Genomic DNA, 17,115 nt, shown 5'->3' on the forward strand with positions numbered 1-17,115 from the left:
GGAAATGGCGGCCGCCCGCCGCCATCTCGCAGGGCCGGGCGGGGAGCTCTGGCCGGGCGCTGCTGGGAGCGCACGTCCCCGGCCCGGGCCGAGCGCGGCAGCCTGAGGTCAGCGCGTCCCGCTGCCGGCGGGTGCCCGGTGCTCCCCGGCCGGCACGGGGGGCTGCTCCGCTCCCCGCCCCCTCGTCACGTTGCTGTGATCCTCTCGGCGAGAGACAGGGGAGCAAAGCTGAGGCGTGGCGGGGGCTTCCCTCTCTCTCGGCATCGCTCTTTCCTGTCTGAGCTGATTTTGGGACCGGGGGTCAGCATGTGAGGTAAAGGTGGGATTTTTGCTGCTGCATGAGCCGGTAGGGCCCTGTGTTAGACTGCCTGTAGGGTTTTCTGCATCGCGCAAGGTTTACATAGTGGAACCATTTTAACATGAATTTCAGCATTGGGTGTTGAAAGTGGGTGAAATAAGGTGTGAGGCCAGCACAGACAGAGGCAAGTCACGAGCCTTGTGGCAGCAGAAATTCGCTGACAGGGAGCTTATTGCTGCAGGAAACAACAGACTTCCAGCAGCTCATCCTAAGCAAGATGCCACTTTTCACTTGTGTTCCCTGGTGGATCCACTGAGGTCCAAGAAAGTCAGACAGCTTGCGCAAAGCTCTCTGCTAATGCCAGTGAAAAAGCGCTTTTCCCTGATGTATATGCCAAACTTTCATAATCTGTCCCAGAAAAAGATTGTGGAAAATTGTGCTCAGTGTCTGAACTGTTGTCCTACATTGCAGAAGTTGTCAGCAGATTGGAAAGCGTTATTTCAGCTGTAACTTTAAATTTACCCACACTAAGCTGACAAGCAGCAGTTCTCCATGAAAAAAAAAAACCTCAGTGCTACCGACCATCAGCAGAAAGACTGAGGAGACTTGTAAGAATCCAGATATGAACAACTCAAAAGATTAGGAGTTTACTTTTTCTCTGGGAGTAGCATACAGCAGTGTCAGCAACAGAACAAATCCTGTTTGCACACTCAGCACTTTTTTTTTGCCTGTGTAATACATACAGGCAACAGAGGGAAAATATATTAAATTCTTTGGGGCAGAAACTACATTTTCACAATATTTAGTAATCTGTGTTACGCCAGACACAGGCAGTATCTGCAGGACCACAGCAAGATATTTAAACTTCACTCAATTGGACTATTCAAGGTTCACAAGTGTACTGTGGAGGGGAAGGTCCAGGCAGCAACAGCCCTTGGCTTATAGGAAATGAATCTGCAGTCTCAAACTATTTTCCAGAGGATGTGTGATTACTTTAGATAACATCTCTTTCTTACAATTCTTAGAAGAGAACTACTGTTAAAGAGGCAATGACCAATCCTCTTAGCCCTGTGGATGATCCTGCAGTCTGAGGCAAGACCTACAGCTACTCGATGAGACGTCTGAGATACTCTCGGAAGTTTTCAATATACTTGATAGTTTTCAAAATGGGGGTGTATCTAAAAATGTCTTTTAAAACTGAAGTCTGGCAAGGTCTGCTGTCTTCGCAGTCGCTTTCATTCAAGACTGGGCCCTGTGTGTCACTGACAGATCAACAGGGGCTGCTGAAAGTGTTCCTGAAGGCAACAGAATGCCAGATTTTGGGAAAGCCAGGATACTTTTTGCCAAACAGGCCTTTAAGGAAGCAGGTAACCGAGAAAATTAGTATCTTGATAGGAACAGACGTAGTTCACAGGACTGGAAGTAGGTCCTATATATATCCCCCAAATCAGTTTGATTTTATTCAATTGCCTGCTGAGACATATTACATTTCCCTATTAACCATGTATCTCATATATCCTTAAACAGTTTCAAGTCCAACACTACTCCTTTGACGTTTAAGACACTGTTTGGAGGAAAACACTGGAAGAGGGACATGCATTTTTGACCAAAGGCAAATAATAACAAAACGCTGAGGTTGAATATATGCTCTATAAAAAGATTTGATCTTTGGAAATAAGTTACTCTTTGGGAAAAGAAAAACAGAACCAAAAAAACAACCCCCCATGCGAGACTGGCCAGTCAAGATAAAAATCTTAAGGGTATATTTTAAGCTTGTCTATAATGGTAACTTCCTCTGCAAGACCAGGAAGGCACTTGAATAATAGAAATGTGTCCTGAACACATCACTTTACCAGGTATCAAACTTGAAGTCAGTGCTCTACTTTCCCTTAAAAGATAGGGAAGTATGGTTGGGAAATTACTGCACAAAAAAGCAGTTTTGCTATGAATGAGGGAAGAAGAAGTAAAGTGTGGAAAACTGGGGAGAAGAAAAAGGGAACCTGAGAAGAAAGAGAAAGATTTCAAAGTAAGATAGGAACCTGGAGCTACCTCTTGCATTCCACCCAACAGGCTAAAAGAATACTGTTGTAAAGGTAGAAAAGGCATTGAAATTACCAACAAGGCCAGAGTGTTCTCCAAGATCTACTGTTGTCTCACCACATTTAATCAAAAACTTTTAAAAAACAATGTTCCTATAATGACAAATACTAATGGACTAGAAAACTTCAAGTTAGAAGGTCCTTAGACATCAATTTTAATAAGTACCTACAGAAGAAAAATTAGGGTAGTGTAGAAAAGTGTTTCCCCGCATAATTGAAAACAAGCCAAAACAAAACCAGAACAAACAAACAAAAACACCAAATAAAATAAAAAAAAAATAAGTCTTATAAATACTTCTTAAGAGTTTTTTAAATTTTCTGTCACAGCTTTCAAGTCAAATTGCATGGGTTAAAAATACTGCTAGGACCAAAAGCAAGGTGATTTAGTAACTGAATTTGAAGCCAGGTAAAACAAGTTTATTCAGATATTTTTCTACATTCGAAACAAATGTAGGGTTAAGAATTATATGATGCTCCTTTGGTATGTGCTTTTTTCAGGCAATCATAAAAATTACATGGAAGGAAGTTTATATGACTATTGTTTTAAAGTTGTTGTTTTTTTTCTTGTCAACATAAATTCTGAATTGGTGGAAAATGTGTTTACTCGTATGGTATGCTTGGATTATTTGAACTTCCTTGGAAGAGTGTTTTCGTCAGTATGAAAAACAAGCTGGAAAATGCACCTTACTTTATATTGAATTAATATTACCTCATCTTTGCTTATTAGCGTCTTTTCTTTTACTCTGCTTTTTGGCATGCCACCATGGTATATGAAACATCCTTCCCTTTATTAGTTTTGCCCTTCATTTTCCTTTTCTATTATCCTTTGATTTGGATGCAGCGGAGTTAGGCTGTTTGCCTGTGAGCAGTAACAGTGGTTCTTGTATCCATGGACAGGCTGAGGACAGAAGATGTCTGGGCAGATGCAGTGTTGGTATAAACCAAGGCATTCACACACCGTGGAGCCACCTTTCATGCTCAGAAGATTCGCAGAAGATCCGCAGCAGATTCGTGGAGGACTTTCCCCCATACCTCACCTGCAGTTTTGGTTGAAGCTTGTGAGTTGGAGCAAATTGAATTCCCCATCTTCCCTGGCAATTTGCTTCAAAAGCTGCTCTCTGGCTCCATCTTCCGTTCTGTTGGTTGGTTGGTTTGGGGTGATTAGTGTAGTTTATCAGGGTGAGATCCTTCTGAGTTTTAAAAATGAAATTTGTTTCGAGAAGTATGTAATCAAGGCTTGTGTGATGGTTCAGACCAGTAGGAGAGAATCCCGACTGGCAGGTGAGAGGGTAGCCCAGGTTGGAGGGAGTTGGAGGGTCTGCAGCCTGTGTTTATACTCTGTCTGCGAAGTTGTTACTTCTGTTCCAAGAAGGGGGAATTCCCTTGGCCAAAAAGCTCAGCAACGTGTTCTTTTTTGGCGTAATTGTAACTTTTCTGCAAAAGTGTGATCATTACATGATCTGGCAACATAGTAACACCTCACATACCTTTCCGAGGAAACTGGCAAGCACTGGGACCGCTGAGTAGGAGAAGGACAGTGTGATCAACAGGTTGGTCTCTTTGTGGGTACTAAGAAAAACAGTCCTTTACTATAAAGTGCTCAACAATAATAAGAATAATATTAATAATCCCAAGAGCAGACCTTTAATAAAGAAAAACTATTTCATGGCAATTAAACTTTAGGCCCAAACTATTCAACACGTGCCCCTTTGAGCCATTAAGTAACCTGATTCCTGTTGCTCTTACTCTGCAAGATGGCATCACCTGTGGGAGTGGAGCTGTGCTTGGACTGATTCAGTGCTTAAATTTAAAACTACTCTGCGGACAGCGAGCCAGATTTTGGCTTCTGAGGCCTCTTCCCCCACCACGCATGCAACACCAAAGAATTTATATACATAAAGGATAACCACCTAAAAAAAGGTAGATCCACTTTGCAACAAGTAGAGCTGCCTCTCAAAAGTCATCAGACATTCCAGTGCTCTATTCTCTTGCATGCCTTTCTTCTCTGCCTGTTTGCAAACTGTTTTCCAGTTTTACAGTATATGGGATTTACAGTTTCTTCAAAATTTGCACTTCTATGCAACTGCAAAAATGTGTGCTTAAAATTCTCTCCATCTCCTGTTTTGTCAGCAGTGATAGCCTTTATAAGATAGCTACTGAAAAATATTTTTAATTTCAGATGCTACCTCATTCTTAGAAGCATGTGGGAAACAAATATAGATGTGCTCTTTTTATAGAAAGGCAAACTTCACAGACCACCAAAACATTCTGTGGAAATCTCGCTTGTCCATCTTGCTTAAAAACACAAAACTTTTTATAAAAAGCACCCTCAAATTTAGACATTGTTCCTTATTTTGCTCCAGGTATTTATCAGTCACACAAGGAATAGTACTGCCTATCACATTTCTATTAATAAGCCCTAGACCGTCATTATCACAGTTTTCTTCTGTATTTCATTAGTTTTGGTTTATGTGGGCATTCAGAAAATGATAACCTACCAGAAACACTGCTTGACTCTACTGTAGTTCAAAGTTATGGAGAAACAGATGAGCTGTAAAGAATATGCACAGCAGTATCACTGCATAGCACCTTATCGAGAAGAAATACACTCATTTTTAGCTGTCATGCAAGTGCTGTTGGCATTGTAACTGACTGTGAACATGTGAGAGGAAAAAAAAGAGTGATGCTGTGTCAGTGTGTGGGCTGCAAATGAGAACTCCTGGCTCATACATTTTGCCCCATAAGCAGTTCTGGCATTGTATGCAGTCTTATTGCTGTTTCCTTTGTCCTCATTGATCCTGCTATAGTATTACTCACATTTTGGGCTCCCTACTTGCTGTAAAAGAACTCTGTAATTTAATCCACTGTCTTTTTGGTGGAACTTTCTGACCACTAATTCTTCTAAGCTCATTATTCTTGTATTTTTCTAGGCCTCAGGACTTCAGGCCTTTTTTTTTGGTCCTAAATCTTCCTTTGTGATACTGAAAAATCATAGAATCATAAAATCATTTGGGTTGGAAAAGACTTTTAAGATGATCAAGTCCAACTATTAACTTAGAATACTGCCAAGTCTACCACTAAACCATATAAGCACCACATCTACTCATGGTGACTCAATCACTTCCCTGGGCAGCCTGTTCCAGTGCCTGACAACCCTTTCAGTGAAATGTTTTGCTAATATCCAATCTCCATTGGCACAACCTGAGGACATTTGCTCTCATCCTGTTACTAGGGAGAAGAGACCAACCCCCACCTCACTACAACCTCCTTTCAGGTAGTTGTAGAGAGTGACAAGGTCTCCCCTCACCCTCCTTTTTTCCAGGCCAAACAACCCCAGTTCCCCCAGCTACTCCTTGTAAGACTTGTGCTCTAGACCCTTCACCAGCTTCAAGGATCATGCAGTATCATGAAGAAATACATTTTCTATTTGGAAAATGCATTAAAATCACCTGTGTAACCTCCTTGAAAGTCGAAGACATTAAGACATTTCTCTACATGAACACTTTGAAGTATTTCCTTTTCTTTCATCTCAAGTGTACAAATAAGAACATGTCCAGAGAAATTCAAGAAACAGTTTATTAAAACAACTTTTGTCTTTTAGCTTATTTATTGATTTATTTATTAAATTAATTTCAAACTTTTACTTCACAATGGCTTACAGTGGATATTGTTAGGTTGACAAAATGCTTTCAACCATCTGAAACCTTGTAAAGTTCAACAAGGCAAATTTCAGGGTCTTGCATCTGGCTCGGAGAAACCCCCAGTACCCAGACAGGCTGGGAGATGAATGGATTGAGAGAAGCCCTGTGCAGAAAGTCTTGGGGATACTGGTGAATGACAAATTTGACATGACCCAACAATGTGTGTCTGCAGCTCAAAAAGCAAACTATATCCTCAGCTGCATCAAAAGAAGTGTGGCCAGCAGGTTGAGGGAGGTGATTCTGCTCCTCTACTCCACTCACATGGGATCCCACATGGATTACTGCATCCAGCTCTAAAGTCCTCAGCATGGGAAAGACATGGACATTTTTACCAAGACCTGTAGTGACAGAACAAGGGGTATAATTTTTAAAATGAAAGAGGATAGGTTTGGATTGGACATGATTTTTAAATTTATTTTTATGAGGAGAGTGGTGAGACACTGGCACACATTTCCCAGAGAAGTTCTGGATTCCCACCTCCCTGGAAGTGTTCAAGGCCAGGCTGGATGGGACCCTGAGCAACCTGACCTGGTGGGTGGTGTCCTTGCCCATGCAGGGGGGTTGGAACTGGATGATCTCTAAGGTCCCTTCCAACTCAAATTGTTCTATGATTCTATGAAAACAAGCATCTGAGTCTTCAAAAAATAGATAGACCCTCACTAAAGCTGCCTATTTTTGTCAACTCAAACTTGTGACAAAAGATTGCTTTAAAAGCTTGTAGTTCATGGGAATGGGTGGCTGAACTCATCCTTTCAGTGGAAAATTACTCCTGCAGTAAGTCCTGAGAAGCAGCTTGAGAGCAAAATGGCAGAACTTTCAGTGTATACAGGGACTTATGACTCAGCACCATAGGGCTGTTCAAGGAGTTAAAAAAAAGAATTCCAGATTGTCTAATCATACTTTTTCATGTCTTATTCTGTACAAATGTTATGAGTCACCTTCACTGTAGCAGGTAAGTTAGGATTTCTGGCCATCACTTCAAGAAAGAGTTCCTCAGACTGTGACCATGTGTATGCCCCAGTGATGCCACGTTTAGATGGGCACTACCATAGACGGTTGTGTGGAGCATTTGGTTCCCTGATTGCCTCATAGGTATTCCTGATAAGTATAAATTTTATTCTTGATAGATTACAGCCAGAATGTCTGATTACTTAGAACATCTTGCACAGTAGTAGGCCCATATGTCTATAGTCAGAATCTACAGAGTGCCCTTTGATTTTGAAGAGAGAACCATGTCTGAGTCAGGTTTAAACGCTTTAGGGAGACATCCTTTGGGAAAAGAGTGGGTGTGGAAGTACTGGCCCATTCCAGGACAGCCATCAAATTAGAAAATTAATGAAAGCTGGAGAAATAATCTTTATTTGAAAAACAGTAAATGCTCTAGAAAGAAGAGGCCACACATGTTTGGGGTGGGGGGGAAACAAATTATTCAGTCATGTCTTCATCCGTAACTTGGTGACCTCCTTGTGTAAAAATATTATTTGACAAGAAAGTAAAAATACCTCTGTGAAGACTGAAGGATTGGTGAATGTACATCATGCACCTATGGAGGTATATAAGTAGATGAGGGAACTCCAGATGGGACAACAAAGTAAACCCTCCAAGTCAGCCCATCTGGGACTGAATGAAGGAAAAAGAAAAAGACAAAGGTAAACAACAACAACAACAAAAACAACTGACATTTTCAGAAGTTTTGATTAGACCCTAATGGTAAGATATCTGGCCCCAGACTAGCCTCTGTATTGTTTATATAATACGAGCACAGGACAGTTTTCACACAGAGGCTCTAAATCAGGTATCAGTATCAAAAAGAAAGGTGCTCAAAAGGCTCTGCCTAAGGCCAAGTGATGGTCTTGAAGTCAAAAGAGCTTGTCTGGTGTGTTAGATCTGTTCCCAGTAATAGCAGGGAATTAGTTATTTTTCACTAAACAGCAGAAGACCCTAAGAATTGGTCATGTGAGTGATCCCAAAGTGTTCAATTGAGAAGACATTGGAGAAGAGAAGCCTAGTAATTAAGAGCATGTAAAGAACCTCAGATTGTAAAGAATAGGTGTTGGAAATAGTTTTCTCCATCTGAAAAGCCACAGGGCTAGGTATGCATGTACCTACAAAACCAAATTAAACATGCATGCAAACATGCACCCCACAAAACCAAACTGAAAAAGAAATCTAAAAAAAAGAATTCTAAAGCTAGAAAACTCAAGGCAAAAACTGTGGCAAGAAACTTCTGTACGTTGTCCAGGATGTGTCCATCTCTATCAGATCATAAATCAGACCACAGATTGCTTTTTGGGCTCTGAGGCCAAAAAACGTGTGTCCCAGCTTTCATCACGGAACTACATTTTCCTCTTCCCCCTAGAAAAGGTGATGATGTAAATCTGCCTTTGTGGAAATGGTCCCTGCTCCATGCTGTCCTCCAAGCTGTGTCCAGTGACTGAGAGTTTGCTAGGAGTTGCATGCCAAAACTGCCAGGTAACGTGCCTACAATTCAATTGTAAGAGCTCTGCATAGCAGTGCCTGAGCATTGGCCTCTGAACCTTACCAGTGTAGATCCAGCTGATTCATCTTTCTCCAAGGTTTTGGTCCCTTCCACTGTAGGAGCAGGTATGAACAAGACATCTAGCAGAAATCTTGGCATTCAGGAGCTACATGGTGGGAGTCCCAGGCAGCTGCCTGGAGCCTGGCTGCTGCAGGAACACTTGTGTGGGAGCCGTCCAGCTTCTCCTCTTCACAGTGGCACACAGCAAAGTGTGAGCCATCCTCTCAAACACTTTGCTGTGTGGATTCACATTCTAGGGACTTTGGCATTAGGCTTGCAGAATCCCTCCATAGGGATATTCTGACTGGACCTGTATCAATCAGCATTCGATTCCACAACTCTCTCTCCTGCGAGAGGAATGCTTGATGTTAGGGACTCTTTTAGCTTCTCTTTGATACAATCCTGCATGATACTTCTCTTCTCCCAAGTGCCGGTAATTGAAAAGAGAGAAGAAACAGAAGATAAACTAAGACAATTTTCCCATGGAAGAATGGGTTCAATCCTGATCTGAATGGGAAGGAGAAAAGAGGAGATGTTTGTGCAGCTGCAGTGTGATTTTATAGTGTGAACAGATCACTAGCCAGGGGTAATCATCTGGCTCCAGTGCCTCCAAATCCTCTTGTAATACTACATTTTCCATATGCATAAAAGTGACAGTCAAAAAGTCTTTCCTGTCATGGACTTTTCTAGGCATCTACCCCTTCCACAGCCTGAGGGCTTATAGTGTCAGCTCTGACTTGTGTTTATGAAAGTAATTTTTCTTTGAAATTATGTTTTTATTATTTTCAGGGGGTTATTCATGTCTTTTGTTTCTGGCCAGAAAACTAGGGAACTGTGGGCCTTTAGGTATGCACACATTTGTGAACATAAAGATTCAAAAAGAATGAGGGAGAAATACCACTCTGGACTTGACATAAGAATTCTGAAGGGAAAATTTATACACATTTCCTGCTTTTCCTTTTTAATAAGGGGTGACATACTGCCCTAGTGCTGATTTGTAGCAGAGGAGATTAAAAATTCTTGGACCATCAGTAGCAAGAAATCACAGGGCTGTACTTACAGAGGTCATTAACTGTCCAGACATCTGTTAGGTTACAAATTCTGCTAAACATAGATCATGAAACGGTTCTTGAATTATGCAGAGGACAATTTCACAATCCAGAAAACAGAGAATTCAAGCAGAGAAAACGCCATGTAAGACCTTCTTATTGCCAGTTGGGGAGGAATTCACTACAATGTCAGAATTACAGGCAAGTTTGGTACTCGTGGCAGTCGTCTGCTGGATTGCTACCGATGGGATAAGGAATAGATTTAGACAAGGGTCGCAATTGCAGTTACACAGTCCACAAAGTAACCGACATTATAGCAAAATTGGCCATATTAATTAGAGGGACACTGTGACAAAAGTGTCCAGCTAGCTAGACAAAAGTTAAAACTCCAAATGTCTCAGTGCAAACTACTGTAAAACATGTTAACACGTGAGGAATAGATTTCTGTATAAAAAAATAAGTTAAGTCATAATGAGCAGATGCAGCAATGGTCAAATTTGTGTTATGGTGGAAACAGGCTGGAGCATTCCAAACAATTTATAAATTAAAGCATAAAAGACCCTAATTCCCCTTGAAAAGGAAATCCTGTTCCATTCTCCATAATTTAACTGCAGTAGCCACTTGGTAGAGGATCAGAAGTGAGTCCAATTATGTTGCATTGGACTAAAATTGGGTTAAAGAGCTGTCACCTCTGAAAAGAGAGCTCAAGTGGTATTTGTCAGCCTTTGGAATCAGGAGTTACTCTGGAATCAGGAGTTCCTTATTAGCTGCTGAAGAAGTCAAACACACAGCACAACCAATCATCAAAAAAATGGAGGGTGAAAAGTCTTGTCAAGGCAAATGAGGAATTTTGGCTTTTTTCCCTCGGCCAGCTGAGGAGAGCTGTACTGAATATCTAAGTAGAAATGTCAGGAGAAACATATTGTAATTGTTTCTGAAGGAAAAGACAAGAGAAAGATAATGTGAAATGGAAGACATGAAGAAAAACAATAAATGATTGAGGAAAATAAAATAAAAAATTCCTTGTGATACCTTAAAAGCAAATGGAATGGATATAATAGTTAAAAGCTTGATACTTTGTGTTACTTGCGTTCTTAAGTTTCACCTTCCTTCAAGACCCCAGGTACATATATCACAGTTAGCTGTGTATTCACAACTCACCTAAACGAGCCAGCATGAACACATAGCAGTGTCAGGGCCCTAGGAAAACAGAAATAACAGAAAATAGAAATACCTTTAAGGAAGGAAGGAGCAGGAGAATCTCAGAGAAAATGTTACATTCATCACACAACCAGTGTACACAACACACTCTGCCAAACCAGGAGAAGTGTACACTTACTGTCAGCCTGAGTTATGGGATGGGGTTTCCTGGACTTTTTATATTGGACCCATGTTTGGAAAACAACCATAAACTGAAACGTTCAAGGCTTTCTGATTGCAACATCAGGAAACCGAAAGCCATCTCCAACAATGACAAAGCTCATCGCTGACCAAACTAACACTGCTTGGTGAAGACTGTTGTTATGAAAAAAGGTTACATTTGCAATTCAAGGTTCATTATAAGCTAGTCTCAAGTTGGTTCTATATTTTTACTAAGGAGGAATGCTTTTGTAATCTCAACTCAGTAAGAATTATCCTTTTGTGCTTTTCAAAGCCTTTTTAAACTATGTCCTTCCTTCCCAAAATATTTCTAAAACAAGACACTTTTTTTTTTTTTTTTTTTTTTTTTTTTTCAAGTTAGTGCGAGACATGTTTGTCCACTGTGGAATCCATTCCAGTTTTCTGTAACAAATAGGTCTTATATCAGTGCTTCGATGTGTGTATAAAAATAGAAGAAATACCTCTTCGTTTTAACTGTATCTCTAATAACATGCTCAGCAAGCAGTCCCAAACACCTGGCCAAAGATGCTTGAAGTCAGGGAATACAAATGAACAGATTTCTTCCCTGGATGAAAGATGCTCTATCAGGTTTGTTTTATTCAAGAAGACCAATGCCTGTGCTTTATAGATGGCTTTTGTAGATATTTCCAGTTAGCTACTAGTTGAGATTTGATACGTTTTCATTTACTGCTAGGAGGCAAAAGACAGACTAACTGGTCTATATTCCATTTGTCACCAGCCATGCCAGCTGCTTTGCAGGGAGCAACCAAGTGCTTCTTCCTTTTAGAGCATGTTTTCATTTGGGACAAAAGATAGCAATGCATAATAATCACATCCAAAGTAAAAGCTGGATAATAAACTTCTACAGCTTGGCAATATTTTAAAGAAAAAGCTCCCAGCTCTCAAATACCACATGCAGGTGTGATATTTTGGAGGGAAGCAATTTAGGGATGAATGAATAATTCTGTCATCTTGTTTACCAAGACTATACCCATTACATTGGCAACTAAGAAAAAGAAAAAAAAAAAAAGAAAAGAAAAGAAAAATACACCTTGTTGTTTTGCCTCCCCGGGAAGTGCTTGTAAAGTATCTTTTAGCTGTAACTGCTTTATACTCCCAGCTGACTGTAGCTGGAATTGGTATCCCTTAGCCACTCGATTAGTTAGATAAATTCTGCACGCCTGAGTCTGGGATCCATGGTAATGGAGTTATGTTGCTATGCTATGAAATGTGCGGGAGGGTCCAGTGCTTCAGAAGGATATGATTTCCAGGGCTACTGAAACTTGGTAGTGTAGGCAAGAAGGAATGCTTGGAAGAATGAACAAAAGAAATCTCCGGAACAGTGACAGGATCACTCTGGTCAGCAGGTCACTCTGGTCAGCAGGTATGTGCAAGGCACTGATGCCCCGGAACAGCCTTCCCTGGGAGGGGTGTAACAGCCATCTATCTGCAAGATTGTTTAAGGGTGCTGTGGCGAGTTCTGCTCCTGTCAACCTGAGGAGAGCCTGCATGGCAACATTGTATTCTGCAGGTGTTTGTGGGAAGGACTGCATTAACCCCTTACCGTGCACGCAGGAGCTTTTAATCAGGGCTACAAGAGAGAGCTAAACAAAAGCAGGGTGGACTGCTACAGATGATCTCTCTCAAAATTCCTGATAGATAAAAATAATATTTCTGGCCTCACTGACAAGACAGGATCATTTCCACCCCGCCCTCCCCTGCCATAAGCAAAGGTCTCCTCAGACCTAATGGTTTAGCAAATGCAGATGACTCCTCCTGTCGTTGGAGCCTGAGGAGCTGGAGAGGAGCTGCAAAGTCTGTACCAGCACTTGCCTGGGCACTCTGGTGTCACCAGGAATCAAGTGGACTGATGCTGCCTGCTGCAGGTATACCTTAGCTTTTGCGTGCTAGAGGGTGTTTTTGTGCTCTTTAGGTCTTGACATGCCAGGTGAAATAGCCAGGAGACGAAATAAACTTAAAGGCCTGGAGCTGAGTTTTTGTTTTTGACCAGAATCCTACCTAAATTCTACCTAAAATGTACTGCCTACATGTAGTGCATCAGGAAGGTTATATAAGAACCACAAATCTGTTTCAATTCTCATATGTACCACCTTATTACAGCTGTAATTTTGAAATGTTTGGTTTAAGCAGCTTTCTGCATGTTATGATTTAATATTATTCCATGGTACCCAACAGGAGAGGTCCTGCTCTGTTAAACACTGCTAAATACAAGACAACTCATTGCCTAGAAGACCTTTCAGTCCAAGGCCAGTAATAGTAAATGAAAAGCATATATCAAATATACAGTTTAATTTGATTTTAATGACAAAAGCCTCCTTATCTTCTATTCAGGTGTTTTACAATCTCTCCATCATTAATCGACTCACTTCCACTGTCACAGCACAGATGGTCCTTGAAGAGATTAGTTTTTCCTCTGAAAATAATCTTTTGACTACACTCTTCTTTGGAAGAACCTAGGTACTTCACAAATATTCATGAACTCCCAGTATCCACATTCAGTCTATACAGTTAAAAACCAAACTATACCAGACTACTATATCACCAGTTCCTTGCAATTCCACATTAACTGTTCTTTCCCTGGATCGTGTACGCTGCTGTTCACTGCGGTCCCATCTCCTGAGCCAGGAAACAGCAAGGGATTTGGATGACTGGAGGGGTGGTGGGGACTACAAAAATCCCTAGGAAGCTTCAAAGGCTATCCTCTGGGTTTCCCAATGGATGGACAATGAAAAGGAGGCTGTCTTTGAAGGTGGGCCAAGAGAAGCCAGAATGCAGCTTCTTTTAGAGGTCATTGTTCTGCAAAGGGATGTAGTTTTGCTGTGTTCTGGTGCTGGGGAAGCCAAAGTACAGACTTCTAAAAGGTGCTAGACAGTTCCAAAGGCAGGCAGCTGCCTCTGCAAATTTTAGAAATAGGCATCCTCAGTCCAAGTCCTAGAATGTACATAAAAAACCGAGATCCAGTTATCTTAATGTCAAGTCTCTGAAAAATGTGTGCATTTACATCTTATCTGATCCCAGCCTTCTCAGTAATTAGTCTAGGATGAGTTTTATACCTTTACCTAAGCTACCTGAATTATAAGATTAAATCAGTTTTTCTTTGGTCACAGTTTCAGGAAGAGAAAAAGAGGTAGGGTCAAAATGCACTGAATTGAAACTAATAAAAACCCGGCAACAAAAGCTTCTGTGTTTGCAAGACAAGTGAAAAAGAACATTTTATTTATACAAAAAAAAAGCAAGTAAGTTGAACTTGGCTAAAGGAAGACTGAAATTAACACAAGTATTAAAAGATAAACTGAAACAGAGTTTTAAATAAAGATAAAATTATAAGCAGTAACATAAAATTAGGCAATGGAAAATAAAATACTTTTAAACAGAAAAAAAACCCAAACACATTTAATGATGACAATATACAAGACTACAGAATGGTATTCTAATTGGAAGCTCTGAAAATTTTACCTGTCATTAAAATCTGCACTGACCAAGATCTTGAAATATTTTTGTGAAAAAAAAATTTGTATTGAGAAGAAGAAAGCCAAATTAAAAAAAAAAAAGTAAAAAAAAAAAAAAAAGAGTCATACTGTAAATTTTAGTTCTCAGACCTGCTTGAAGTTCTTTAGTGTAACATCTTCCATTCAAACCTGCAGTTTAGGACAAAACAAGGCTAACACTATGTGATAATACAGCAAAAATCTCACAAATACCTACTTAAGAAAAGAGACAGTGACAGCAAATGATACCAAAGAATTTTTGTCATAAATCTTTTCAATATTTTTTTTTCCAGGTATGTTTTCCTACTCAAATATGAGGTTTGTTTTATTGACTTGGCATTCAAATTTAAAGCGAAATTTGCATTTTTAATACTGTCTTGTGTGTTCCAAAATGGACACTATGGTCCACTATGGTGGATGACTATGAAGAACAGAAAATAAGTATTCTTAGACATACCTATATGTTCATGCTTCCTCATGGATGCATGACAAATAACTGACAAAAAGTTTATTAAAGTAGCTGGAGTCTTTTTGCATCATCAGGACAGGAAGATTATTCCTCCAGGCAGAACTGTGCTGAAATCCTTCATCCAGATTTAGGAGAAAAGGCAGGACTGTCACATTTAGACTACACATGGGGTATAACTTTGACCATCATGTAAAAAACCTGAAAGCAAAGAAAGATGCATTAGTTTTCAGTGACAGCCTCATGCTCTCTCCCTGCTCAGCTGTGTCAGCTCTACCAGTAATGAGCATAAGCACTAGTATCACTGGGTTTTGTTCCTTCACAGCAAATTTCTTGTACAGATTGATGAATGTGACCCTGATGGCAGCACTAGCCATTATGACTCTCACATCAAGAGGCTGATACACACTTAAGGCATGGGTTGATTATCTATCTTTGAAGGAATCTTTCTCAATATTAATAAAATTGGCCTGCTCCCAGCACAGAAGTACCAATGCCTACCACAGATACCAGCCTTGATTCTACCCTATAGGGGGTCTAATATGGATCTAATGTAAGATGAAGTAGGAGTAGGAAGAAGTGAATGTTCCAAATGCCTTCAAAGATAACAGCAGGAAGCAAGTATGAACAGAAAAGTAAAGAGGTTTTGCTTGTACAAGCCCCATTAGAACTGCATGTAAGTTTTGTCTGTGGGATTCTTCTGCCAGTAATAATCAGCAAGACCAAGGGGACTACGGGTAGAGCAGGCCCTGCTGCTTTGGTTCCACCTTCTTGTGTTGGTAAGAAAATTACAGTGTGCCTACAGCTTGCAATTTTCACAGTTGACTCAGAATTCATGCTGGTTTTATGACCAATTCTACCACTAAGAGTTAACATGGCTTTTTAATTTTTTTATTATTATTTTTATTTTTTTTCCCCATCTCTCTTCACGTACTGGCAACAAAATTTAAAAATTCCAATTGACTTTCCAGGGTTCATGCAAAGTCTCCATGTTGCAGGCTGTCTTTCACTATGACACTTTCCTGATAAGGCGAGGACTCTAAAATGCCTTTTCCCTGCAATTTTGAGAAGGAACCATTCTAGAAGTTGCCCATTTTTAGGATACTCTCCAAGAAGACCCATGATGCTTGACATGTAAAAGTGGCGCTGTATTTACAAGGACAGTCAACAAAACATCAAGAACATACAAATAGGAGAGAAGATGGTGTGTCTGAAGAATGTGATAGGACAAGGAGTAAGTGATAGGACAAGGAGTAATGGATACAAGTTGGAGCATAGGAGGTTTAAGGTGAATATCAGAAAAAAATTTTTTACTGTGAGAGTGACAGAGCACTGGGACAGGCTGCCCAGAGAGGTTGTGGAGTCTTCTTCACTGGAGACATTCAAAACCCGCCTGGACACGTTCCTGTGTGATGTACTCTAGGTGACCCTGCTCTGGCAGGGGGGTTGGACTAGATGGTCTTTCGAGGTCCCTTCCAACCCCTAGGATTCTATGATTCTATGTGCCTATCTCAGAGATTTAAAAGGAAGCCAATAAAAGGCCAACATCATTCACTCACTCAACATTACTCCCAAATGAAGTTACTAATCCCAAAGCATGATTTGGTAAAGCAGCACTGCAGCCTTTACTTAACAACTTGAATGCCACCACCTCAGGCAGACAATTACTACTCTACAGCTAGTCTTGCCAATGTTAGGAGCTGCAAAAGATACCTGCAACTTCCTGTGGGGATCCAAGGGGAAGAAAGGTATCCCAAAACACCACTGTAGAGAGAAAATGACTGTGAGCCAAGTCTCTCTGATAGTCCAAATGTTTTACTGGGTAATGGCAGCTGGCATGCAGCTGGATTCCAGGGCAATCCAGCAATGTGGCCTCTGGCACCTGCTGGTTTGCTTCCTCTGACAGGAGGGATTCAGATTAACCAGCAGAACCTGGACCAGGACAACCTTGCTGCTGGTCATGAGACACAGCACCAGCAACTCAAGAGTCACTGGGTGCACATGAGCTTGGTCACTCTTATCACCACCACCAGGATACACACTAATCATTACCCACAGTAAAAGATATTGCTTC

The 17,115-nt window shown here is 40.7% G+C and overlaps 1 long non-coding RNA gene across 1 annotated transcript; it reads left to right on the plus strand.

Moving 5' to 3' along the window:
• Positions 1-10: 10 nt before the first annotated feature.
• Positions 11-5,984, plus strand: LOC127386200 (uncharacterized). The gene is made up of 2 exons (XR_007889832.1): positions 11-313; positions 3,295-5,984. It is a non-coding gene; the product is annotated as an uncharacterized LOC127386200 (long non-coding RNA).
• The last annotated feature ends 11,131 nt before the right edge of the window (positions 5,985-17,115 follow it).

This window comes from Apus apus, chromosome 1, assembly GCF_020740795.1.
Source record: "Apus apus isolate bApuApu2 chromosome 1, bApuApu2.pri.cur, whole genome shotgun sequence".
Classification (NCBI taxonomy): Eukaryota; Metazoa; Chordata; class Aves; order Apodiformes; family Apodidae; genus Apus; species Apus apus.